Below are 26511 nucleotides of genomic sequence, written 5' to 3'. Positions count from 1 at the left end.
AGACCAAACTATTATCAAATCATTATAAAATTTCAGGATATCACATGCCGTTGAAAGCATAAAACCCATTTCAAATATTTTTAGTGTCATCACAGAACTATCCTGCCTGAACATTTCTAAAAGAAACAGTGACAATCTTCTCCACTGTCACAGGCATTTGTGGACAAAAGAATTATCCTGCAGAGATAAGTGGCTAATCAAGCAGGTCTATAATTCACATAGCAGACAATCACCTGCCTGCACAGTTCATTGTTCTTAATGGAAAAGTAGCACCCACTCTGCAAAACAGCAAATCACAAGCTAAACAAGAAAATGTTAATGATCCCCTCAATCCATGACCATTAGTTTCCATTTCCATCTCCATCTCCATTCATTTGCATAAAAAATGCAAAAAGTGGTTCCAGTTGATCTTCATGGTAGTGCAGAAGTGCAACAAAACTCCAATTCCTTTGGGGAAACAAAAGTGAAACCTCCTAGAAAATATCATAACCCCTTTGGTTTTTGTTTTTTTTTTTTTGAAAAGCCAATGTGCAAAACAAGTAAATGTTTAAGAACTTGTACATCAAATGTCAGTATTGTGTCCTGACTCCAACACTGTGGATCTGTTGAATGCATATGATGAATAAGTTTGTTTATTCTTAATCTTTTCCCCTTCCCACCATTTACTTTTCAGTTGGGCTTCTTCAAAGACAGAGAGAATTTTCTTAACCATCACATACATGCACAGATTCAAGGGTCATCTTAATTGGATTTTCTCTTCTATATTTCGTAGCTCTCTTAACAGCAGGCTCTCAAACTGTGCATGTGAGTAAGGCACTTCTGGAGAAAGCTACTCTTTAGAAAGGAAAAATTCAGTAAATGCACTAAACAAACCTTAATTATCCTCCTTCATTATCTCATGGCCTTATCTATCCCCACCGCTATGTAGCCATCAGAAGTACCAGAGGGCAGTTTGGCCCCAATTGTCTGTACAGCAATGCTATTTACTTACACTTACAGCTCTGTACATTGACATAGCTAAATGAAAGCTTAAAAGTCACTATCTTTATTTTAGCTCATCAAATCTTAATTTATTTGATGATAAATGAGGTGTGTTTAGACTAATTATTCTATAAAAATCACTTTTCCCTAATCAAGACTACAAGCAGAATATTAGAACTATAAATGAGGAATAAATATGAAGCTGATAGCCTGCTTTGACTGAGTTGCTTGCTGTAGGTTTTTGAAGGCATTTATTTCACAAAAGTCTGAGTATTAGTTAATAACTTAGTATTCACATGGCCATATCCTCCACAGAATGAAATAAAAGAATCATTTCAGCTGTCTAGTGGAGATTTTTTGCATCTAAGCAGGTTTAACTTCATGTTTCTACACACCTATATGCCTTCTTCCATCACATCTTAACCTTATCTGAAAGGGTAAAGGGAAGCACTGTCTTTCCAAATACATACTGCAAGTGTGAATCACCTTAAGCTTTCGTTTTCCAGCCCACAAGAGGACTGTGATCATCTTAGTAAGAATTTTCATCTCCATGCTACTGCTTCAGGCCAATTAGCAAGAAGCCTAAAAGAAAGCCAGCTCAAATAAAACGGAGATTATTAGGGTGCTCTGGGAGACAGAAGACTTTTCAAATACCTGACCCAGTTATTTAAATATTCATCTACTACTTTATTCACTCCCTTCAAAATATTATGAGAGCATTCAAGTATATATTGAAAAACAAGTCCAAAAAATGACCAGCTGTAATACCCACTCAGAAAAGGGGGGAGGAAGAGAATCTTCTGGGCTCAAATTCCTACTCCAGATAACATTTAAATTATGTGTTTGAATACGCACAAACTCAATAGAAGAGATTAAGACTCCTTCACCAGAATACCCAAGAGTACAATGCTTAAGGTGAAAGAAAGGTCCAGAACTCCTCTCTCAGAAAAATTAATTGAACGTTTCTTGCCTGAACACTCTAACAGCATTATTCATTAGGCATTTTATCAATTTAACTCAAATACATACAAATTATTTTGTACTGAACAAAAGCTTCATGCATACTTAATTCTTTTCTTTTTGGTGATGATAAAATTCCAAATTTGGTTCAACCCATCCATTTGTAGTGCAGATTATTATTATTATTGCTAATTGAACCAAAAAACAATCCACCGCTCACAGAGATCTACTCAGATCAATTTTGAAGCCTCTGGAGAAAAACTCCTGATTGTCAAAAAAGATCTTTTTCCCTCAGTAAAATTAACCAAGCTAAAACAAATCAGTTAACAACAACAATTAAAATACTTCTAAAAAATAATTATAAATGAGATCGTGAGCAAATTTCACACCTTTTCATTTTATGCCACATACACATATCAAGTCCCACCAGTTGAGTCATATCCAGCTCACCAACCCCGTTCTGCAGCAGACAAGGAGTATTCAGCTGAGCAAAGATGCTGCCCCAAGAGTTTAGGGTCCTCCCCAGGTACAGCTGACACCATCCCAAGAAAAGAGAAGGGAAGCATGATTTTCATACAGAAATAATAACTGCCATACATTGGATGACACAAAATTGGGCCAGAGCATCCAGAGAGGACCTGGCATTTAGGCTTTCCCCCACTGAGGAGAGGCCAAAAGCAGCACTGCAGCCAAACCCTGAGCTGCTGCCGTGTATAACAGCATGAATGAAGCAGGCATGGATCAGTGGGCCTCTGCCAAACGGTGCAAACTGAACAAGACATGGGTTACTCCACGGAGCACGAGTGAAAGGGGCATAAAACCATGCAGTCAGGAACAGGAACAAATATTGTGGGTTTTAGCACCATAGAAATTACTGCCAGCTTTTTAATATTTGAATATTAGACCAAGAGAACAAACACCTGAAGATATTAAAAGGAAACACTTCCAAAATTAATGAGATCAGCTGTTTTGATATGTGAAATAGCTTTAATAAACGGAATAATTCTCTTTGCAGCAGGATATTGGTTTAGGCTGTTGATTAGACTTTTGGAAAAACTGAAAAGGAAGAATGACCTTTGCACTTACATTAAATAGAAATGATAAGTGCCTACTATTTGTAAGCGCATACTTCCATTGTATAAATAAGGAAATGAGATTGAATTGTTAGTAATAAAAGACACAACACTGTAGAATATAAACAAATCATCTGTCTGATTCTTAAAAAATACTCATTAATGCAACATTGTTCAATGAAACACATAACAGGAGTCCACATATACCTTTGAGATGATGTGTGTGTGTGTGTCAGATTTCATTAGCATTAGTGAGAGTTTTCAATACCACTGAAGAATTCCTTTCTTTCAAAAGGAAATGATTTGCTCAAGTTCACACAACACACACCCAGTTCTGGTTCCCCAGTCATCCCTATGAAATTTGATTCCTCTGGATATGCACACAAATAGGAGCTAATAAACTCAAAGATATAAATGGATGTGCTGTGGGCTATACAACAAAAGCTAAGGTTTTAAAAGATGAAACTATCACAAATTCCATGTATGAATTTCTTTCCGGCAAACCAATTTAACTAATTTCTCTGCTAGAAATTTCCAGGGCTCATCCTCAGCTGGAGATAAGTACACCTTAACTCAGTCACAGTTGAGTTGTCTGTACACTCTACACAGACATTTCAAGTGTTTATTTGACATTCTTTGTACTACAGCAAGAGTACTATAAAACTTCTTTTTTTCTAGGATAAAAAAATCCAAAAAGGTATATCCGTCGCCTTTGAAAAGGTTTGGTTTTCTCTATCCAGTCTGGCCCGCTGCCTGCAGTAGAAGTTGGTGTGCTCCCTACAGTGGATAAATCTCATAAGCTTTCATGTTCTATTCCTTCCTCACTTTTTCAAAAAAAAAAAAAAAGACACAGCATATATTTAGAAAAGCCAGGAGTGCAATAAGGGAAAATCCAGACTGTGCAGCTTTGGGCATTTTATTAAACTTCTGATGCACATGCAAATTAAACCTGCCAGCAGGTATGCATTCCTGCAGATATTCCAATACAGATAACATCTTCTGCAAATTAGCCAACCCACAGAGGAGAATACTCCCTCAGTTTCCTCATTTAAAATCTACAGCCTGTAGATTACTCAGCTCATTATATTTAAGCACATTTGTCTTTCTATCTATTTATTTACATGGCCTCAGCCATGAGGAAATTTGAAGCACTGTCAAGTGTCTCAAAACAGACTTTCTCTTCATTTCTCAATACTCTGTAGGAAAAAAAAAAAGATTTTTTATGTTTTAAGAGATTTCTGTACTTGCCTTCATTTCTGTTACTCAATTTTTTGTGCGTCTATGAAAAAGATCTTCAAGAAAAAGTTGACTATAGAAATTAGTTTTCCCCTGAAACTAGTGAGAGCTGATGCTTATCTCTTGCAGAAATGAGCCAACAAATACCACTCTTGAACATGAAACAATTTTCCAAAGTATTTATACAACATTACTCGTAAACTGAGTGCTATAACCACAGTTACAAACTCACATAAAGAGAGCGAGTTTTATCACGTCGAAAAGAGTATGAGGGAAAAAAGCAAGTAAAAAGCTTAGCAGTATCGCAGTAGATGCTCTGACATACCGTATTGATGCTGCTACAAAGTTAGCTGCTGTGGGGAAATAATAACCTAAGCTTCTAGGCTTTGCAGCATATTTACGCGGTGATTGCTGCTAACGAAATATGTCTGATTCCTGTTCTGTCCATTTTTTCCACACTCAGACTTTCCTACTCAATGGCTATTCATGTTGTCTTCAGGAGAACTTTGTTTATCCTTGCTGTAATTCTTTGGGCCCGAATAATACTTTCAGAGTATTCATGTTCCAGATTGAAATCTTGGCTTTACCATTAACCCCACTTGATAGAGGGAACAGGAGCAGGTTGAGGACGGACAGATTGCAGGACTCATACCCTGTGACAGTAATGGTTTTATCCTGTCTACTTGCCTCCACTTTCTTTCCTTCCTAGATAGCTGTCTTCTTAGACAGTACCTACCAGCAGATGCCATAAGTAAGTTCCTCTTCAACCATTACAGTTACGATATTGGTTCATGCAAAGGACACAAGTGAAACTGAGTTTTGGGTTGGGGGGAAGAAGCCTAAGAGGATGGGAACTGCAAAGTAATTGCTCCTGCAAATGCAGCAATCATCTCCTTCATAAACAGAAATCACACCTAAGACCTGAATAAATATTTGTGCGAGACATATTCAGGGAACTTCAGCTTCCCTGTTCTTGTCCAGAGAGAAACTGCAGAGAATCTTTAGGACCACAAGCCTCCTCTTGCAGGAGCAGAGCTCTAGTGTGCATTCTTTCCTACATTAATAAGGTTTATCTTTCTTGAAATACAGAAAAGGGCAGAGAAAAAAGGAGGAGTCTCTTCCAAATAATGAAGCCTCTGAGTGCTAGACAGTTTATTTTATTAACCAGGTGTTCACAAAAGCCATTCCTGCTCATCAGTGTCTTTTATTTCTCACAGCTATTAATTTCTGTTACATACCGAAGCTTTGAGGATTCCAATGAGGAAGATTGTTTATAAGTGTTCACACTGTCATGTTTATTTATACTGTAAAAACAGGGCAGATTGTCAGCCGAAACAAGACCAGCTTCATATTCACTTACCAGATAGAACTGAATGAGACTCAGTTTCTGTTGTGGGGAAAAGCACTAATTACCTAAAAAATCTTTCTGATTCAGACTGAAAATTAAAAGATCTGAAGTGTATTGAAGGAAGGAGAGTACAGTTTTGTTTTACCATTCAGAGGGAGTTCCAATTTTTCCAAACTTGGGGAGGCAGCAGCTGGCCTCTCAAAGCCTGGGGGAATGCCTGTGACTTCTTTAGGGTGTAGAAGGTGAAGAGGTCCCAGGAGCCAGGACTTTCCCCTGTGCTGTCCAAGGGGACACGGCTTTGCAGCTAAGAGTGCTGCAGGTTTCACCAGCCCATCACCCAGCAAGGAACGTGGAGTCCCTATCACTGAGCTGCTCCTACGGGAAAGAAAGGAAGAAAAAGCAAAAACAAGGTCACAATAAAGCAAAAGCATAACCTTATCCACAGCATTTCTCATCCTTATGACACGAAAGAGATGGGCCTAAAACAAAAGCTGATACGTTTTCTCTTACTGAGTGGATATGACAAGTTCAGATTAATTGGAAAAAAAATGCTTCCTTTTACTCACCTTCTTGCCTGAATTGTTTACCAAAAAAAGCCTTAAATTTTTTCTTCTAACTTCTTGATCAATAGAAATAAAATTCTCCTTTAGCTGAAATTAGCCAGTATAAGCAGTGCACACATCTTATATTGACTCTCTGCAAAGAGAAAATCTCACCTCTAATAACTGCTTAACACTTTGGTAAACAACTCTTGTTTTGCAGGATGGAGTATAGCTGCCTGAACATCAGTTGTATAATCAAGTTCATATGCCAATGAAATTAATCAATAGCACTGATAATGAGTAAGATAGTACTTCAGGAAGAAATTATTCTTTTTCTTTACTTAGAGAGACCTGTACTACAACTCTTGGCACACTCTGTCTAGTGCTGATGTTAGAAAGTCCTGTTTATAGGGTTCTGTCCCAGTTTTGGGTTGGGTAATGAGGACCTCTTCTGGGAGATAAGAGAATAATATATCAGACAATGTTTTTTCATCCTTTTAAATGTCTTTTCTTTGTCACTTCAAAAGGTTTGGTAGGTCATTCAGTCACCTGGGAGATTTTTCCTATTCCATTTCATCTCTCTCTCTAATTCTCCTCTGTCCTCAGCTGGAACCTCCTAAAGATATAGTTCCTATTAGTTAATAGCAAAATAAATATTTGTGATAGGTATCAGTACACTGTCAATTTTAATTTTCTTTGAAAACAGTCAGGAAATTCTGCAGTCGATGAGAACTCATCCTTTCTTTTCATCTCTCAGTGCGTAAAAATACAATAGGCTTCAAAACAGCAGGTGAATGGACTCGTAATCTGTGTTTAATAAATCATCATAGAACTTGACCGTAAAAAGGCCTGATCTCTTTTGAAGATCACATCACACTTTGTGAAGTTCTTCAGAAGCTCCTGGAGAGCTCTGGGCATATTTTAACTTAGGGTCCCACATATTCATCTGTGTATGACTGGTCTTAGCAGTGCCCCTTTCTCAACTCAAATGACAAACACTACAACTTGATTTAGTTAAAAAGGGAAGAACATATTTCCAGCTGAATGCTAACAAGATGAAAGACAGGTCCTGCTTGACATGAATGTGTTGAAGTAATTACTGACGAACTTTACAAAACTCCAAGGGTCACTGAGATCACACCTTGATGAGAATGAATGAGAGTACAAGAGAAGACTGTATGACACAATCAGGTTGCCTTCATTGTTATTAAGATTCCTTGTTAATTAGAGAACTCACAGGGCTCTAACTCTAACTACTTTCTCTATCTCTGATAATGTAAAACAGATATCTGACTGATATACTTTACTGCTTATCTTTGGTGAAAAGTACAATTAGATGCCCCACACAGAGTAAAAGTTCTTAGTAGTTCAAGGATCAGCAGTTGCCTGACAGAAAGATGGTTTCATTCAAGAGTTTATGTTGCAAATCCTGCTTACCATATGATTCCTTCAAAATCAGTTAAAAATAGCTACGGTTTCTCCTCTCTTGCTTACTGTGAATTCTCAGTGGTCCTTGTACTGGCCTTAGCTCTCATCTGGTACAAGGTGGCATAACCTCAGTGAAGCTGAACAGAGTCCTGCCAGCAGTCATCTGGCACAACAGATTTTAACTGACCACCTAGATCACCAACAGCACTCTCATCTTCTAGACCGCTAATTAGCCACCTCCCAGGGGAAACCTTTTCTCTGCATCAATAAGTCCTGGCACATACAGAGCACTGTGTGCAATCTTCTTCCACTTCGCGCGTTTGCCACCAAGTCTTGGCATTTAAACGCTCTGGAGCACAGTAAGATCTACACTGTTTGTTCAGTCTTTGAGTTGACCTTGTGTGAAAAAATGAGTTTACACAATGATGGGGTGGTGTTTCTGAAGCCACCATTAACTTAGGCTGCCTAGTTTAAAAATATCAGTGGACTTCATACTGTCTTGCAAAAGAATGAGGACCACTGCTGTCTGTGGTAGGGCTCCACATGCGGGGTGCTAATACTCTCCACGAAACACAGAGAATGGGGTTAGCAGTACCGGGTCAAATAGAAAACAACAGGAGGGAAGCTAGCGGGCAAAGAAAGTGTGTAGCTAACAGGATATGTATCTTTGGCTAGTGGCACATCACCAGTACGCTTTCTACTATGTTTTTTTCATATTGTCTTCTTTTACTCTTAAAAATTTGATTTATATTTAATGTCTGAACATTTGTTTGCATAATGTCTATGAAAAGAGGATCCTCACCCTGGCCATCAGTTGTTACCATATTCTACTTAATAAATAATGCTAACTTATATCACTACTAGTCCTTTTGCTACTTTCTCAAATAATTAATGGTTATCATACAACTTATTTATTCATCATTTAGAAAACAAATATTCTTCCCATCATCACAGAGATATGACCAGTCTTTCTGCTCATTCTCCAACTAAAAGATAAAGAATTCTCTTTTTATTTACAGAGTCTCGCTCTTTGTAACTTGTACTACTATAACACAAATCAGTTTTAGGGCTCCAATATTGCAAAATTTATATTTTTCAGGTTAGTTTTGAGTGTCTGCTCTTCTTCTCCACCACCTTTCCTATGCTAAATTTTTTTTCTTTACCAGCTAAAATAAGCTTTTGCCGTTTAAAATTGCTTTTCCCTATAGCAAAAATTTTGTAAAACAAAATCATTTTCAGGTCTTTTTTTTATTACTGGTTTGTCAAATATTAATATTGTACGTAGTGCATAAACCAAGTTACCAAAATAAAATAAATATTAAAATATCGTCATTTGCTCCAGCTGAAGAAAATGCCTATTTTCAGGAGGAGACATGTGTTTAATAAAATAGTGTCATTGAAAAGTGATGGGTTTAGCAAGCGTTGAAGAGCTTTACTAAAACATAACTCACCTAAACTAAGGGACGAGGCGTTCTACTCTGTTCCTGGCTCCCTGTGGCCTACTCTTGTGGGACCGTGACTGCATGTCAGGATGAGACCTAAGCATCAAACAGGTATCAGCCCTCTTCTCCTTTGGGAAGGAGACTATAAAAAGAGCATCAGAGTATGTTTTAATCAGTCCCTGGGCTAGATGATGGGGAGGGAATGAGGGCTGCTGCCACAAGCGCGGAACTTACATGCTCCATCGCTTAGGAACAACCAGCTACCAGTGTCAAAGTACCATAGTCTTGTTTATAAATTACACAAACTATGCAGAAGGATGCAGGAATGCCCTCTACAACACAATAACACTATGTGACTGACAACAGCACTCTAAGACCCTTCTCTAATAACATTCTCAGCCCTTTTCTTATGTCCATTTTAGAGAAACACAGTCCTACCCCAGAGTTTACAAATGAATTTAACACTGCATGAAAAACGTATGACTAACAAACAATTATAGGAAAGGACAGAGGAAGAGGAATGTGGCTGCAGAGACCTCCTCTGCAACTAGATGGTTTTCAGTCACGAATGTCAGACTTAGAACCATAATCAAATGGACAGACCCCATTATCTCTAGGATGTTTCAGGGATCTCAATAATTTTTAATGCAAGAGCAGACCGGATGGCAGACTAGGCCAAACCCTTTTAAGATTTTTTTTTCCAGTTTTAAGATATGATAATGATCATTATCTCATGTACCTATTCCAATGTAAAATGCAAAGAAAATTTATACCTACACTAGCATCAATTTGTTTACTACATTTTCAGAAATGATAGCTTATAAGAAATGCAACACATCATAGAATATACCAGAATATGGACAGGAGGTCTTAGGCTCTGTTTCCCAGAATGAATAAATGATCTTATGACTCTACATCCTACATAGTGCACAATTCTAGCTACATTTGCATTTCTAAAATTGTTTCAGACCTAATTTTTCTTACTAAGATACTAAATATATAACTTAATTTGTGAACACTACTTAAACTTTGCTTTAAGAATGCACCATACATCACACAGGTGATCCTACTGAAATGCACTGTACAATAATATTCCACTTAGGTTCTGAAGCTAAGATTATCTTTTGCTGGGTGACTTTCCCTTTCCTTTTTCTCTATTTTCTTCATGACTAACTCTTGCAATTGTGATTTGTCATTAGACTAGAGTGAATCAGGTCTTCAGAGACTGAATACCAATTCATCCCAGTACTGCACTTGCATGGAGCATATCTGATTTATGGCTATCAGCAAACCACAAAATAAGGTTTTTTTCGACTTTTTGGTAAAATTGTGGTATTGCAGTGTTTACAACCAATATGAGAAGAAATATGTTTTAAATGGATTAGAATACTAAACTTTTGTGAAATAAAAGTCTTACAAGCACTAAGCTATGGCACTGCTGTTCACATTACTGCAGTTAAGGGGCTATGAGCCTTTCCATTACAAAACCTATATTCAATAGTTCAAAACTCTGCTGTAAAAAAATCACATTGGACTGAAACTTGGAATAAAAGATTTCAGCTTGGAAGTGTCATTTAAACTTTTTTTAACAGTGTCTTAGTTTAATTTGCATTTGTAAAATGTAGAGGAGAAAGAAATAAGTTCTTAAGGCATTTTGCACAGACAGAAAGCACAAAAATAACCCTATCTTCATTTAAACAGCCTTGATACTGACAAAGTATATTTTGCATATCCTAGGGGCATGTACAAAAAAACAGCTTGAAAGGAATAAGCCAAATTTGACTCTGATTCCATCAGAGCTCACCTCTGCCTCACCTTAAAGCCACTCTCCTTTTTCGTTTAAGCTGAGGGCAATGTTGTATATATACTTATGCCAATGATCAATAACATATATTGGAATAGCTATTTGATAAATATATGTTAGTAGGCTACCTTCCAAAGTATCTAAAGAGCTTCCTCTAAGCCCTGATTTACATTACAACTTTATGGTATACTTTAAAGTCCTGCCCTTAGCTTATTTCACGTAGTTTAATCTTCAGACTACAGAAATAATGTAATGATCTTGTGTGCGACACATCAAGGTCAGATTTGATAAATCAAGATTTCAAGACAAAGGTCATGTTCCAGTGGGTTATTTTTCGGTACAAACAGAACTGAGTACTTCTACTGCTAATAGGAAATCCATAATGGGAAAAAAAGTGGTTTGTCTTCCAAATCTGAGGCACTTCACTTGCTAAGTTTTGCAAACTGATTTCAAAACGTAGATAATGAGGGCAAAATATCTTACCAAAAGTTATTTTTAAGGACTAGAGGGCCTAAGGGCAAAGTAAATGCCATGATGGCCAAGACGCTTTTCAATGCAGGGTCTATAAGTAGGTGTTTCAAAGAAAGGCACCACAAATCCCATATTGCAAATTGGCCAAGTTTCTTCCTAAGACCAACAAACACAGTAACTTGTTTCTATCCTGTAAACGAGCATCTCTCTTCTTGTTTTCTATATTTAACCTTTGAAACATAACACTGTATATTCTCCATACTCCCTTATTCCACCCATCTTCTTTTTTAAACTACGCCAAGGTCTTGGCCTAAGAAATATTCAGGAGCAGTAAGTTCTGAAAGTTAATTAAGTATCATTTTAAAATATCCTTTTATCAGTTGTAAATGTAATTCCCTTCCACTATCCCTGAATATCCCTTTATTCTTGCAATAAGAAGGCATAAAAGGGAAGTCTTGCTTTTCCCCCATTATGATTCACTCATCTCTTTTCTGCATCTCTTTCATACTCCTGTGCTTTAAATTACTTTAGTTACATACAGTAGGGTATTCATCCTTCTACTTTTAGTGTAGTTTAGTTTACAGGTCTTTCCACAGTTACTACCTCTTATGATACTGTCTCAACTAAACTACTAAATATGGACCATACATATTTTTGACTATCAGTATCCAAATGTAATCAAAGTATCATTAAAAGGACATTAAATTTCTGATGCAATGTGATAATTAGGGGTGATAAGTGTTGCTTTTATACTGAGTGATTTGTGGTTAACTCTTGTGTTGTTTCCAGAAATGATGATCATGAGCTGTCAAGCGTTAAGATTGCATCAAAAGATCTTTCTGCAGTTTGAAATCAAGAATTATCAATGTAAACTTGGAGCAGAACGAAACATTTGTGAGTGAATAAAAGTGGAGAAAACAACTGAAGCAATCCAGGAATCGAGCACGAAGAAATCCTCCCATGAAAGAGTGGGAGGATAAAGAACTGTAGGCAAGGTCCCTCCCTAAAAAAAATTAATTGAGGAATAAGACGTGCTGGTACCAAGTTTTGATACAACATGGCATAACTGGAGGAACAATGTGGAACTTTCTTCTTTTGTTTTGCTTACATTCTCTGGAAAAAAATGAACTACTGCTGAAAGGAGATTGACTTGAAGCACCATGTTAGGACTGGGGTATTTTTCTTCATTGTTTCTTTTATATAGTTACCCTTTTGCTTTCCACAGTTACTATCTACATTTTAAAAAGTGTTTGAACAGTGTCTGTTGCACCGTTTAGACAGCTTTAGGGTTTGCACCTGTGAACTAGGCTATGAACCTACTTCTTTCAGCTGTCAAAAAAATCAACAAAAAGAAGGTCAGAGGGAAAAAAAGCACAATCTGACAGGATTTAAAATAAAAAGGGCCTAACAGTGTGTTTTAGCTGTATTTTACCCATGCATCATGGAAACAAAGCCAACCTTGCCACAGAACAACATACCTTTTCTACTAATTACATTTATAAGATAATGATTTGATATACCAACATTGCTAATATAGGACAACGGATGAGTATAAACCTTGTTAGGAGGTCCTCATCTGGTCTCTCTTCAGTGCCTTAAGTGCTGTATCTGAACACAAACTGAGTATCACAGAAACAAGTTCACCAGCATAAGCATCGTGTTTTCATATGAACCTTTATGTACATGACAGTCTCATCACTCCCACCCATTGCCATAGGCTACCAATTTCTGCAGTTTCCCTCCCAATTATCACACATGCTGAGGAAGGAAAAGCAAAAAGGAAAAGAAAATATAACTTAGTTTAGAATGTTTTTGCTAGTTTTACACCATACAGTGCCACTGCTTCTGCAATTGCTACCAGCTTGCTTCCTAGCATTTCCTTTATACCGTCTACTCAAATGTATCAATGTTGATAATTAGAGAACAGATTTAGGGAATCAAATACTTACTGTGGAAAGTTTTTTGTATCTTCATTACCTGAGCTTTATTTCATTCCTGTTTTGAAGCAAAACACTCTGCACATATAATTTGTTTCATGTTTCTAATTGTCGTGGTTACTCCACGCACTTTTGAACGCTAAGTTGTAACCAGCACCATTTTTGTGTGCTAAGCATTTTTCAAAATAATTAATTCTGTCAATTAATCTAAATATGACATGACATATCTTATTATGTCTCCACATAAACTGTGCTTTGAAAGGAAACGACACAGTGTTCTCTGTTCCTATCCCAGTTAACATCAGCTTTTCTTTTGCATACTTACAATATCCCAAAAGGATTAAAGTTCTTTATTCTCTGGCCAAATTTCTGCCTTCATCTTGGTTCACCAATAATCTTTCCAGGGTAGACTCCACTAAAACACATCTGTTACATTTACATTCCAACATTAGTCCAACCCTGTGCTCTGAATCATTGTGTTTCGACGCAATGCATTATCAAGCAGCTTCTGTGTTTCCCCATAAAGGAGGCTACGTATCACTGAATGACTGAGTAAACAATTTATAGGTGGTGTTAATATCAGCACAACTATTTTCTCCTAGGGTCCACATAACCTTGTACCGTGGTTAAATTCTTCCTCTGCTGAATTAAGTGATGCACATTGCTTTGATGCACATAGTTAACTTTCACAGCAAACAAAACAAAACATCAGTAAACCATACCGAGAAATATTGCGATGTTTCAGGGGGTTGTGAGGAAGTTCAGGTATGGAACATTGAGAAATGGGGTATATACTTGAAAAACAACAGAGAGGCAAAATATTATGATTTCCCTTTAACAGGCAGTATATTTTATTCATTGCATTAAAACATATAACTATTTCCAACATAATTTTCAAGCTTCCTAACGAGGGGGTTTTATTATTATTTCTGTTACAGGATCGACAACATTTTTTCTTGCTGATTGGATTGAAAGTTGCTTTATTAAATATAATAGTGCTTCCTATGAGAAAACATCTGAATGCATTTATGGATTATATCATAGTTAGCTTTCCTGACATATTAAAAACCCAAGTTGCATAAAACTGGAACGCAATGACTTAACATGGAAAAAACAGTTCAAGAACATTGTATATTTCATTCAGCTACCTGACTATCATCAGAAATCAAAAGCTGTTTCTGGAAAATAGAATGCAGCTGCTTATAATGCTCCGCTGTTTGCCTTTGTCAGAGGCTGAAATAAAATTAGGCTTAAGGACTGATCATTTTATAGATATAGGGAAGGTAATTGTAAACTTTTTCTATGGACATCAGACTGAACTCAGAACTGCAAAAGGTCTTATTATAATCAAAGAAAATTATATCCCAGCAAGCTAAGGTTAAATTTTGCTGCAATTACTGTACTTATAGGAACTAAACAAGGCTAGACACTTTACATATGAATAAAAATTCAACAGATGACCCACAGAACTTACAGTTGAATCTTAGACCTTGCACAGTGAATAAGAGCAGCAAATTGTAGACAGAGAATAATAATAATAATAATAAACTTTAAAAGTTCTTTGCATTCATTAGAACAAAATCATTATGCTGATATTTCTTTTCTCATCATCTGCCTTTCTTTAGGCTCGAGTATATTACAGGTATTTGTGTGTCTTTCTTTCAGATAGAAAGCAGATTTTTAACGGAAAAAGAGTTTCTATGAAGAGTGTCTAATACTGCTTCAGAAATTGCACTGGGTGGCCAAAAGATCCAAAGTTACTTTTTTAAACTGAAAATGATTGCATTAGCAAAACATCAGGATAAATTTTTCAGATGAAAATTGTTCTATTTACCATATTCCTTTTTTCACAAAAAAAAACACTACATAGGGAAAGCTCTCTTGATCACAGTCCCCTCTGATCACAGTCTCTCTGGGGACAGTCATCTTTCGATCATTCAGAGAAAATGAGAACATTCAAACAGGTACCTTACTGGTTAATCATATTTGGAATATGCTAAAACCAGAAGGTGGAATTTTAATCATTCCACCATTGGCCATTTGTTGGTGGCATTACTTCTTGCATGTTCCACAAACCCATGCTAAGGTGACAGAAGCAGCTTACAATACTTGTCTTACTTTTTCTACATTAATTCTTACACACCATCTTCGTACTAGCTCAGTATTCAGCATGCAAACACGATGCAGGTGGGAAGAAGTATGTCAAAGTATAGGCTGAATACATTGTGATTCCAAAGTGAAACTTCTTCTTTCTTATAAGCAACAAGCTATTTTTATCTCAGCTAAATTATATTGTTCTCACCGATACCACAAGAATAATCCCCATCCCAAACAAATACAAACCAACAGTTACTAAACCTAATACTCAATTGTTTGTAAAGATGTATTCTACCTAATCCTTCTACAAATAATAATAGCATGAAGGTTAAGGAGACACTATTATCATCTCACTGGTTATTTAGCTGTGCAGTATATAGGACTGCTTATAGTGCCCAGGAACAGCTGGTTGCCCAGGGTAACAAAACAGCAGGGCTGCAAAATGCTCAGTGGCTGTTTGCATGAGTATCTAGAAACTAAGCTGCCAAGACATTTTCTTGTTTGCCTGGGCATTAGAGTTCCTAGAGCCAGAACTGGTAATAAAGCAAGTCTGCTTTTATTTGTAATAACCTCCTCTTTAAGGGTGAAAGCCGACAACTCTTATACTGGCAGTTTCCTTTCTCTACTTGCCTAGGTTCATTTTATGAACAACATATGTTTCTAGATGGTGATGTGTGGCTTGCCAGCATACCTAGATTAATGCAGCCGTTTGTGAAAATATCACCTTTAACTGCACTGCACTGGAGTTTGCTGCAAGTCCACAGGCCTAATGGGGTCATCCCCTCCCAGATGATGCTGGGGCAACACCAGTTCAAACCCTGGCAGAGACTGGTCCCACACAGAGAGAGACTCTGCAACCTGCACTGTGGTCTGGCCCAAAAGAGAACCAGATTCAGAATTTACTCAGTGCACAGGTAAATTGGTAGCAAAATGCAAATATACAACGTAAGCCAGTGGCTTCTCAGTCATCAGATCCAACCAGATCAAAGACTTAAGCTCTATAAAAGGCTATAGTTATATCAGCAATAAGTTTTCAGTACTAAAACGCCACCAGATTGTTCTTCAAGTGAGAAAAATATCTTCCCTGCCCACATTCAGATCGCTTTTTTCTGATCATATGTGCAATCCACCTTTGACCTGAATAAAAATTTCAGATCAGTTTTAAGTTACAAAGGTGATTTTTTAGAATGTAAAGGAACTGTTCTTCCAGAACTGTCATGTTTAAAGGCCACCTATTACAGTATGCTCATATTGTAAAAAGCTCATCTTTAAAATAAGTAGAACAACTCTTGCCAGTGCTCTTGTCAAGTGTGTCAGCTCTATTTTGGAAAGGCTTTTCAAAAGAGTTACTTCCATTTTATATATGTTTAAGTATGGGCTGAATTGGGTGACAGCCTATTACATAGCTATTTCCACCCAAAAGTGAGAGGGACTCATCGGCTGCGCTAATCTCATAAAGCACGTTATTTAAGGGGGGATCTTATCTATGTGTATAAGTATCTGAAAGGAGGGTGTCAAGAGGATGGGGCCAGACTCTTCTCTGCGGTGCCCAGCAACAGGACAAGAGGCAACGGGCATAAACACAGGAAGGTCCGTCTGAACACGAGGAAAAACTTCTTTCCTGTGAGGGTGACTGAGCACTGGCACAGGTTGCCCAGAGAGGTTGTGGAGTCTCCTTCCCTGGAGATATTCAAAACCTGCCTGGACGTGCTCCTGGGCAATGTGCTCTAGGTGACCCTGCTGGAACAGGGGAGTTGGACTAGATGATCTCCAGAGGTCCCTTCCAACCTCAACTGTTCTGTGATTCTGTGATAATATAAACTTCCTCTATTGATGAATAGCACTGAATAACACAGACTGTATTTTTATCTAAAATCCAAAAACCTGCTAATTATTAGTCCACTTCAGACACTAAGGTGGTACTTCCAAAATGTAACAGCACTGCTGCTGCATCATCAGATGAAGCATTATGGCAGAAAAAAAGGGCTTAAAAAAAAGCTTCATATGTCAATTCTTTTTTAAAGGAAAAGCAGCAATATGAAAGCTCTAGTAGGCTCTAACGAAATCAGAGCCTTCTTACAACACCCCAAGGCTATGCTTTGTTTCCAACTAATGTTTGCCCACTTGAATTCATATACAAATAGTTTTTCTGTTCTTCATGCATAGCAAATCTGTTTAATGATTTTTCTTACCATGTTCTAGTCCAGATAAAAGCACTTAATCGCTATAAGATCATTAACTTTACAAGTAGTCTATCATTTGTAACGAGCAGTTAGCAGTTTCTTAAGCTGTATTATCACATACAAAGCAGGAAATTCAAGCAATCTAGTAAAAAATGATACTGCTAAGAAAATGTCCTTTTTAGGCTCTTTATTATATACTACTAAAATCACTAGAGACAACATGCAATATTGTGTGACATGAATTTGTAGATGCAAATGTAGATTTTTTACGGAATATAAAAAAATGAAAATACTTTCAGAACCAATGACACTGAATTCATTTTACTGACAGTTTTGTATACTGCTGGCTGTGTATTTCTGTGTTGTCTTTCATTTTCAAAGTGTGTAAAAGCAGCAGAAGAAAGTGCATACACCCAGTATATGTAAAGAATGAACAGGAAGCAAAAATTTTCCCTTAACAATACCAATACCTGCAGCAGAAATCTTAAACTACAACACCTCTTGAAATCAAAGAATTTCTCACCAGCACACCTGCAGGAAATAAAATCAGCCTTCTGTCATTGAAATTCAAATTTTATGAGACATCTGTACACTGGAAAACATGGAAATATTCACAAACAGAAAACTTGGAATTAAGGTAAAAGTTGCACTGTTCTGGTAAAGGTACCGAAATAACATAAAGAAAGAGGGTAGCACCAAAGTCCCATCTTACCCCTATCAGCTACTTCACTTACACATAAAAATGCAGTGTATTCTCACAAGCAGGAAAAAGAAAGAATAATTAAGTGTTCACTGAGCTAGAGAGATTAAGCACATGAAATGGAAGTCAGGACATCTGCAGATCTTCTTATGCTACTCAGGTCTGAAACCAGATCTCCTGTGTTCTCATAGGGAGTTCTAACGGCTGGGCCATTATGGGGAACTCACAAAACTTTTTTAAAGCTGTGTTTACATCCAGAATGAGGAAGAGGAAGGAATTAAAACTGCGCACAGAAACTCTGCACAAGAGAGCTATTCTAGCTCAAATTTATATCTAAGTGGCAAATAGACTTTGTATTAGCACTGTGCTTAGGACTACACATCACCACATTTCATCTCCTCACCACAATGGGAATAACTGACTCTACCCTTACTGTAAAAAATTAAAATCCTATTTGATACGCTCGGAGTACTTATTTGACACTAAAAAACTGCAGAATACAGTATACTGCTATTAAATTCACTATTCAGAGTTTGGTTTATTCAGTTTACCAGTGAACTCCAGCATGTTTAACTAAAAGCTGGAGACGTAGATGGAAAAATAGACATATAATCTGCAAATACAATAGTCTCCTCCACTATATAAAATGTCACTATGTAGACTTCCCTGATTTAGTAATTTGTTTCTTTTTTAAGTTTTGAAGTTTAAGTCTGCACCAGCCTCTTGTAATATTTATTTTTAAACTTTTAAATTTAATTAGATTTAAATTACATCATTTTGGCATTTAACAAATAGATGTTTTTTTCTGCTTAGGATTGTCCAGATTGTCCAGAATCCAAAATAGAAAATAACTCATCATTCCTAAAAAAGTAAATCCATTAATAAACCCTTTTATTGATACAAATACTTAATACTTGGCATTGTTTTTTAAGAGACTAGCAGTCATAATCTATATAGAAAGCATTCAAAGTATTTGTTTTAAGTTTCATATATGACTACTGAAGCACTATTGGGTCCTGTCATTCCATTTTCTGTAAGGGATACAGGCAGATGAAGTATCTGTTAATCACAAATCATTAACCACAGTATACAGTCCTATTCTCAAAAAGTTCTGTACACCAATTACAGAGACGACTTGAGTATTTTTATTATCTGAATAATAATGTTCCTTCTCCTAAACTTAGCCTCTGAAATCCCTTTATGTTTCAAGCAGAAAGAGAGTACACACAATCCAGTTTCAAATTTCATATTTCGAAGTGCATAATCCTTGTATCTAGACAGACATGAATGAAAGTGAAATGTTTCACTCATTTCAATAATTTGAATTTCATCATTGATCTGCAGGTGAAATGAGGGGAAAACAAAGAAAGGGAAAAGTGAAAGAAACAAACAAAAGACATCAATTTACAAGACTGCAGAAGTTAACTCTACTGTTTTTTTCCTCTCGCATTTAAATAACAAGATTGCTGATTCATCTTAAATACAGTCCATCTTCATTGAAGTATGTCAGAATTTTTCACAGTTCAGAGAATTCACATTAGTTCAAAAATCTGTAATGCTGAAATGTTTTTATAGTAAACTGCAAGTGAGCACTATATGTAAGAATCAGAAAAAATGAGTGCACTATAGTTCAGAATAACCATGTTCAAATGTCTGGTCTTTCCTAACATATGGGAAAAAAAACACATACATACTTGAGCCAAAAGTTATCTAATAACATTATTCAATTCTGGCTTCTGAAACCTTTGTCAGTTTCAATAATTATTACGAATATAATATTCTCTGAGTAAAGAAGCCTGCATCCGTGTAACCCACATGCTGTACAAAAAAAAAAAAAGGAATTTAGAAGTTATTACCTCAAGTTGGAACCCCCAAAAAACTGTTGTGATGAGAATCTTATGTTTTTTTAAAGAAAACAAAATATCCCTTCCTGAAATAAGTCAATACAAATCAGACCCCGTTTTCTGGGTTATATTTGGGATCTTAATATCTCTTTGAAAGCGCACAACTTCTTGAAGTTCAATCATTTGTTCAGCTGTCTCCTCTAAAATAAAAAATAAAAATGGGGCAAGGGAAGGGTTCGTTGAATTTTTTAATTCCCAAAAAAGCATGGATATTGTATATTAACAAAGGGCAAAGATTCTCAAATTGAAATGTCAACTTTGATGCCCGAGTAAAACTATGTAGCAATAAGACTATTCCATGATAAGTTGCTTATCACAAAAACCCATTTATCATTCACTCAAATAAAAATAATTACAACTAATTTTTTGGCTGCATCTATCAATATAACTAATACTTGATTTAGTATAAGTTAATAAATATGTAAACGAAAAGTTACCAAACCAAAGCAGAGCAAAAAAATATTAGACGCTAACAGCACTCCAACTCCTCTGATGCTTTACAAATATGCTAACATTTATGGTTTGAAAACATCATCATCTTCCTGTTCATAGTGACTTGTACTCGTTTGCAGCTTTCATTAGTACATCCAGACATACGCACACTGTGATTTGAAAAGAAATCAATACATTTGCATGGATGGAAATGGAAGAATACTGGAGAAAAGGGGATTCATTCTCCTCCCTGTATGAACTACAGAGAGAAATATCTTTATTTGAACATCTGGTTTGTTATAACAAATCAAAATGCTATCAGGTCTTTTGTTACATAAACTTAGACGTTCTTACAAACATCGAAAGTGTAGCTTCGCCTCTGGACTGACAGTCAGATAAATGGCCATCATGACTATTCAGAGCTGTTGTACTCTGGAAGAATTACTGGTGATAATTTAAAGATAAGAAAAAGAAATCTTACTACTTTTATCAACGGGATTTTTATCATTCTGAACAAAATGTCATGTAAAAAGAAATAAGGAATAGAGATATTTCCTGTCTCAAAACAGGAAGCTTGAAACAAGTAGCAGCAATTCAGAGAAGGGTTCCCTAAGCTTACAAACAAGCATCTGCATAAGGTGAATTTTAAAAAATACAAGCAGGGAAAATACTCTAGTGAGAGGAAAATTTCAGGGAGCCCAAAAATCACTCAGCCAAATTATTATAGGGAAAGGCTAAATCAGATGGGTATCACTGTAGTAGCACAGTGACAAGAAGTCAGGTTTAAGGCACTTGTCCAATGTTTACTCTACTCTAGCTATATGCATATATATAGTAATAGCACAGTAGGTGCTATCAAGAGGCTCGTTTCTATTTTTACAAAATTACTTTATCATTATTTATATGGGTAGACAGTACACTGGTTGTGGAAAACATCCTTCCTGTTTCATGTTGGCCACAAGATCTGCCACTTGATACCAGCTAAATACAATGATGTATTAGCTGTATGATTGGATTATTTAAATCCTACTGACCCATAATTTGGAAAAAGATGGAAAGTAACTGGGTTACCTAATGCCTACATTAATGTTACTTAATGCTTCACACTGTAAAATTGTGAAGTTTCATTCTCTGCAACCAAAAAGATAATAAATATGCTAAAGATGGTGATAAAGCCTTAGGGTTATGATGACATTCTGGTTGACCTGACCATTTCAGAATGGCCTTTAGCAGAAAAACTTTACAAACCTTATTTTTCATATCCATCTCCCTCTTTTGAGCTTTCTGAACTCAGTTTAGATTTGGGTTTCAAACAAATCCCATTCACCTTCCACGTAAGCAGTACCGAGGCCCTCTTAAAAAGGATGTAAGCTTTCTTTTTGGCATAGTAGACACCACATATGGGGGTAAATGCATAATAAGGGCAAATGCAATTATGTGAAGGTAGCTGCATGCCAGACCACCTCCATATTTCACAGAAATGCCACCATCAGTGGTGGGCATGCACCAGGTCTCCTACCCCAGGACTGTCCCTCAGGGCACTCCATCTCCTAAGAGGAGGTACACATTAACCACATGCCCACCCCTAAATATGCTTTAAAATTGAGCACAGACATGAGATAAACACCTTGAATTTGGCACCCAAACATTAAAGCTTCAGTCATTACCTGATAGTTTGAAAATATTGCCTTTTCTCTCACTGGACTATGTCTCCATCTGCAAATTGGAGAGCTACCAGTTTCATTCTCAAAGGAGAATCAGGAAGACATGTTCATTAATGTTTGTTAAGTAATCAGGTTTTGCTGACGAGAATCATGGAAAAAAACCCTGAGGAAATTAATAAGGTTCAATATTCCTATGGTGTACAACAAATAAGTAGAGCCACATACTGAATAATGGCAATCAAAGCAAATATTGAACATCTTTCTCATAATGCAGGAGTTTGGCTGAAAATACAGCATGTGACAGTGTAATTAAGAATTCAAAATCATACTTAAGTCGTTACAGAAAGCAAGCTGACACCTCCTTATCATTAAACATTTGAGACTGCAATATTAATATCCTTCCTTTTGCAGTGTGCATTTTGCAAATAAAAGCATAAATGTAATGCTTTAGAACATGTATATTACAAATGACCTTATGAGCTAGCCCCCAGAGGTATGTACCATCACAGTGCTAACCTACAGAGCTGAGTATTTACTTCAAACTGAAGCAGGATTTGCTTTGAGCTCTGGAAAACCTAGGTCTGTGTTCATTCACAATGCCAGCCCTTTCAGAAGCATTATGTTTATACTTTAAGTAACCTATTTAATTAGTTGGTCCCACCTGTATGTATAACGCAAGGGCTAAGCCTAGCAAGCACCTGAAAGACACCTTGTTAATTAGCAATATCTAATCACAGCCTGGCACAGACATTGGGTAACAGAAGTATTTGCCCTTTCAGGGTGTGTGGAAAGACCATGCCTCAGCACAACTACTTCAAATTACTAAAGCATTGTAAGAGCAAAAAAAACAGAAACACAATGACATTTAACATCAGATTCAGTCTTTAGTCAAATAATGAATTTCTATTTTTGGTGTATAATTTTCAAAGTTTCGTTCCATCTTCATTTGAGGACTCATGCCCAAGATTACATCTGGCACACAGAAATTTTATTCCTTTGTTATTCCTCTTTAATTATATGGCCTATGATTGCCAGTGAAATCATTACAAGAACTGAAAAACAGCTTCACCCTGTGTCATTATATTGAACAAAAAAAGATTGTAAAAAAACACATTGTTATATTATTGGATCATTACTGCAGTATGCGTTCAACTCATGAACACCACTTATTCAACAATACAATTAGACCAATACGTGATCCCACATGCATTTACTACCAAAGGCAGGCTGCTTGAAGGGCTGTATGACAGCAAATCTTAATTCTAGTTATCACGTTAACAAAGCTGTCCACAAGTGACTGTTTTCTATACTTTACTCTCAAATTTTATTTTTCTATTTCTATTAACATATTTATTTTTATTCAATACACTGTGATAGAGGATGTTTCATTAAAAAATGGAATTTCACAGACTTCATCAAATGCTCTACCAGTAACTAACAAAGCCAACAAATTCAAGTGAAACTATTCTAATTATGGTCTTTCTGCTACGCTGTCTATGGCAAATTTCAGAGGATCAGGAATTACAAACAGCAATGGATTTGTTGACAGAGCTTTTTGACCCAGGAGACATAACTGTGTTTGCCCTTGAATTCTCTCAGGGTTGATCAATGCAATGCATTAAGGACTATCAAAAGGAAGGATCTTGTCTTCGCTAATTAAATATAATGTTGTAGTATTGCCAGTAGCCCGTTCCATGATTGCTTGGTTAAGCCAGATTTCTGACAGACCTGCTATAACGCAAATAGGGTTAAGAAGAAATTACAGGGCTTGCGTGCGCCCAGGACCCCAAGGAAAGTGAATTTGCTTTCTATCCACTTTCAAATGCTATCTCTTCTTCTTCAAAGAGGAAGCAATTCTGGAAATGAACAAACACAACACACAAACATAGCAACAGTCTTACAGAAATGATGGCAAAAGTATGCAAACAGAAAAATCAGCAACATCAGATGTTTGTTAGTACATTTCTAGCTCATTGAACTGAATGAGAATTCAGTTCTCAGTTAGTTCTCAGTTCTAACTGAGAAGGTATAAAAAAGGGGGAGAAAAACCCTACCAAAAAAAAAAAAAAAGAAAAGAAAAGAAATGAAATCAAACACTTGTTAATAAGTTTATGGCCAGTTTGGCATTCTGAACCAGCTCACTGTATGTAGGTGCCTGTACAAATGCTCTTGCAAGGGCAGGACAGGAACACGTGGAGAAGGACATACAGAAAGGCAGAAACATAACAGGTGCAATAGGGACTTCTGTCCTAACCAGATGGTACAGGCTGCATTTATATTAGCCTATCTGTATACCTCCCGTTGGAGCAGCTCTGCTCTCTCTAAAATATTAAATATTCAGATGGCCAGAAAGAAGCAGCCTTATCTGGTAATATAATAATCTGAACAGTTAGCCAGTGTTTGGGAAGCTCATTTATGATTTAAATCCAACACTATACAGAGATGAGTGCTAAGGCCATTCACTTAAGCTGTTCTGGAACCAGAGTTTCTCCCGATATGAAAATCCAAGCTGGGAAAAACCCTCCTGTCCAAAGGCTTGTCAAAACACTGGCATACTCCCAAGAAAAAAACAGAATTCAACAAACTGGCATTTTCCTACCAAAAGCAGAAGTTTTACATAGAGAAAAATTACAATCAACGACCACAGCAACCCGTTGAAAAAAAAGAAATCAGATATAAAGTTCCATGCAGATGAAGATTATTAATCTGTCAAGTACTACAAGACAGGCAAGGAAGAACCTTCACCACTTAGGCCATCTGATATCTCTTCAGATTAATTATGCGGGCATAGCACCAAGCAACTAGACTGCATCACAAAGGATTTTCCAAGACAGCATCATAAGCTAAAATCATCAACGCTACAGCAACAAGTACTCAGAGACATTTTATTATCCCTGGAGTTCACTGATACAAGCAAAATATACAGCTTGGGTGATTCACAAACATAGCCATTGAGAAAAAAACTAATTGAGTAAAAACTAATTGAGTAAAAAAAAATAATAAAAACTAATAAAACAAAACTGCGAACCTAAAAAGGATCAAATAAGACAGTATAAATTTTCCTGGAAGCTGACAGCACCAACAGAATATGCTCAGCAGAAATTTCACACTGCCTAGTCAGAGAAACAGTCTAACCGTTCCAAAGACTAATCTCCACATAAACCTCAGATATTGGGCTTGAAATCTTCCTTATTTTAGGAAGACAAAGACTTGATGGCTGTATGTCTAACAGATGAGATATTCACTTTCAATAGCATTTCATATAGAATATCAAATTGACAGGAAAAATCTCTTCATGGCACAAAGTCCAGCCAAGATGAACAGAATTTGAAAGCTCAGCAGGGGGAACAAAAAAGCTGTCTCCTATGGATAATTTCAATATTTGTCCACAAAATTAGATCTCCAAGTTGATTAAGCAATAACAAGGCAAAATAATAAACTGCCTTTAAGAATATTAAAGATGTACATACATTTGGAAAGCAAATTACAGCCACAGGAATCAGTGTCCATGCAATGGAGAACTGGAAAATAAACAAATCTCTCCAAATATCCCAATAGCATTATTTGTAATATGTTCATGTACAAACTGAATATTGAAAAACACCCAAGAGATTTAGTACGACAAGTGCCATTATCATTCAGTTCAATTGCTTCTCCTAAGTCCCTTACTGATTTTGAAAATCTTCCCTATAGATAATTAATCACTTTGTATTGTCATTCTACAGGGCTCTACACTGATGAATTAAATCTTTTTTTAAAGAGTGAGTTGCACATAGTCAGAGGAAATGATTGTCCAGTTTTTTTGTTACTTCAGCGCTCGAGAAAACTGCTATCAGGGGAACATAACAGCAGACAATTCTGTTTTTTATAAAACATGCAGAAGTAAAATATTGTATTGGAAAAATAAAGAACCAGTTGCCATGTTCCATCTTTTTTGAATGTGAATCTTCCACACTGTCTAATAAATACTTTGTGATAAAAAGGAAAGTAGAAAGTTCTACTCAATACAACATAGATATGTAGTTAGCTGCTCGCTTCAGCCTCTGAAGAGAAATTCTTACTGCAACTGTGACTGAAAGAGATCTTCCAAGTATGAATGCTTTGCTCATGTCAGGGAAACCTCTTTGTTTGGCAATACTTCACCGAAAATGAAACAACTTTCTGAGAACTTTTTTACATCAACATCACATCTAAATCCAACAGTTGCAACCTACCAAGGACAAAATAAAGTATTTCAAATTATGAAAGGTAAATGCTGGTAAATGCTGCTCTTTTGGATATATCTCCTGGCAAAAAGGTGTAACTACTA

The 26511-nt window shown here is 36.5% G+C and overlaps 1 long non-coding RNA gene across 1 annotated transcript in view; it reads right to left on the bottom strand.

Moving 5' to 3' along the window:
- The window catches only part of LOC138064747 (uncharacterized), a 52844-nt gene that overhangs the window by 13892 nt on the left and 12441 nt on the right, over positions 1 to 26511 (bottom strand). The window contains exon 2 of the long non-coding RNA XR_011138002.1: positions 5744 to 5973. This is a non-coding gene — a long non-coding RNA (uncharacterized lncRNA). The remainder of the gene's footprint in view (positions 1 to 5743; positions 5974 to 26511) is intronic.

This window comes from Struthio camelus, chromosome Z (assembly GCF_040807025.1).
Source record: "Struthio camelus isolate bStrCam1 chromosome Z, bStrCam1.hap1, whole genome shotgun sequence".
Classification (NCBI taxonomy): Eukaryota; Metazoa; Chordata; class Aves; order Struthioniformes; family Struthionidae; genus Struthio; species Struthio camelus.
Note: the sequence above shows the minus strand (reverse complement) of the source record. Positions and strands in the feature narration are given on the sequence as shown.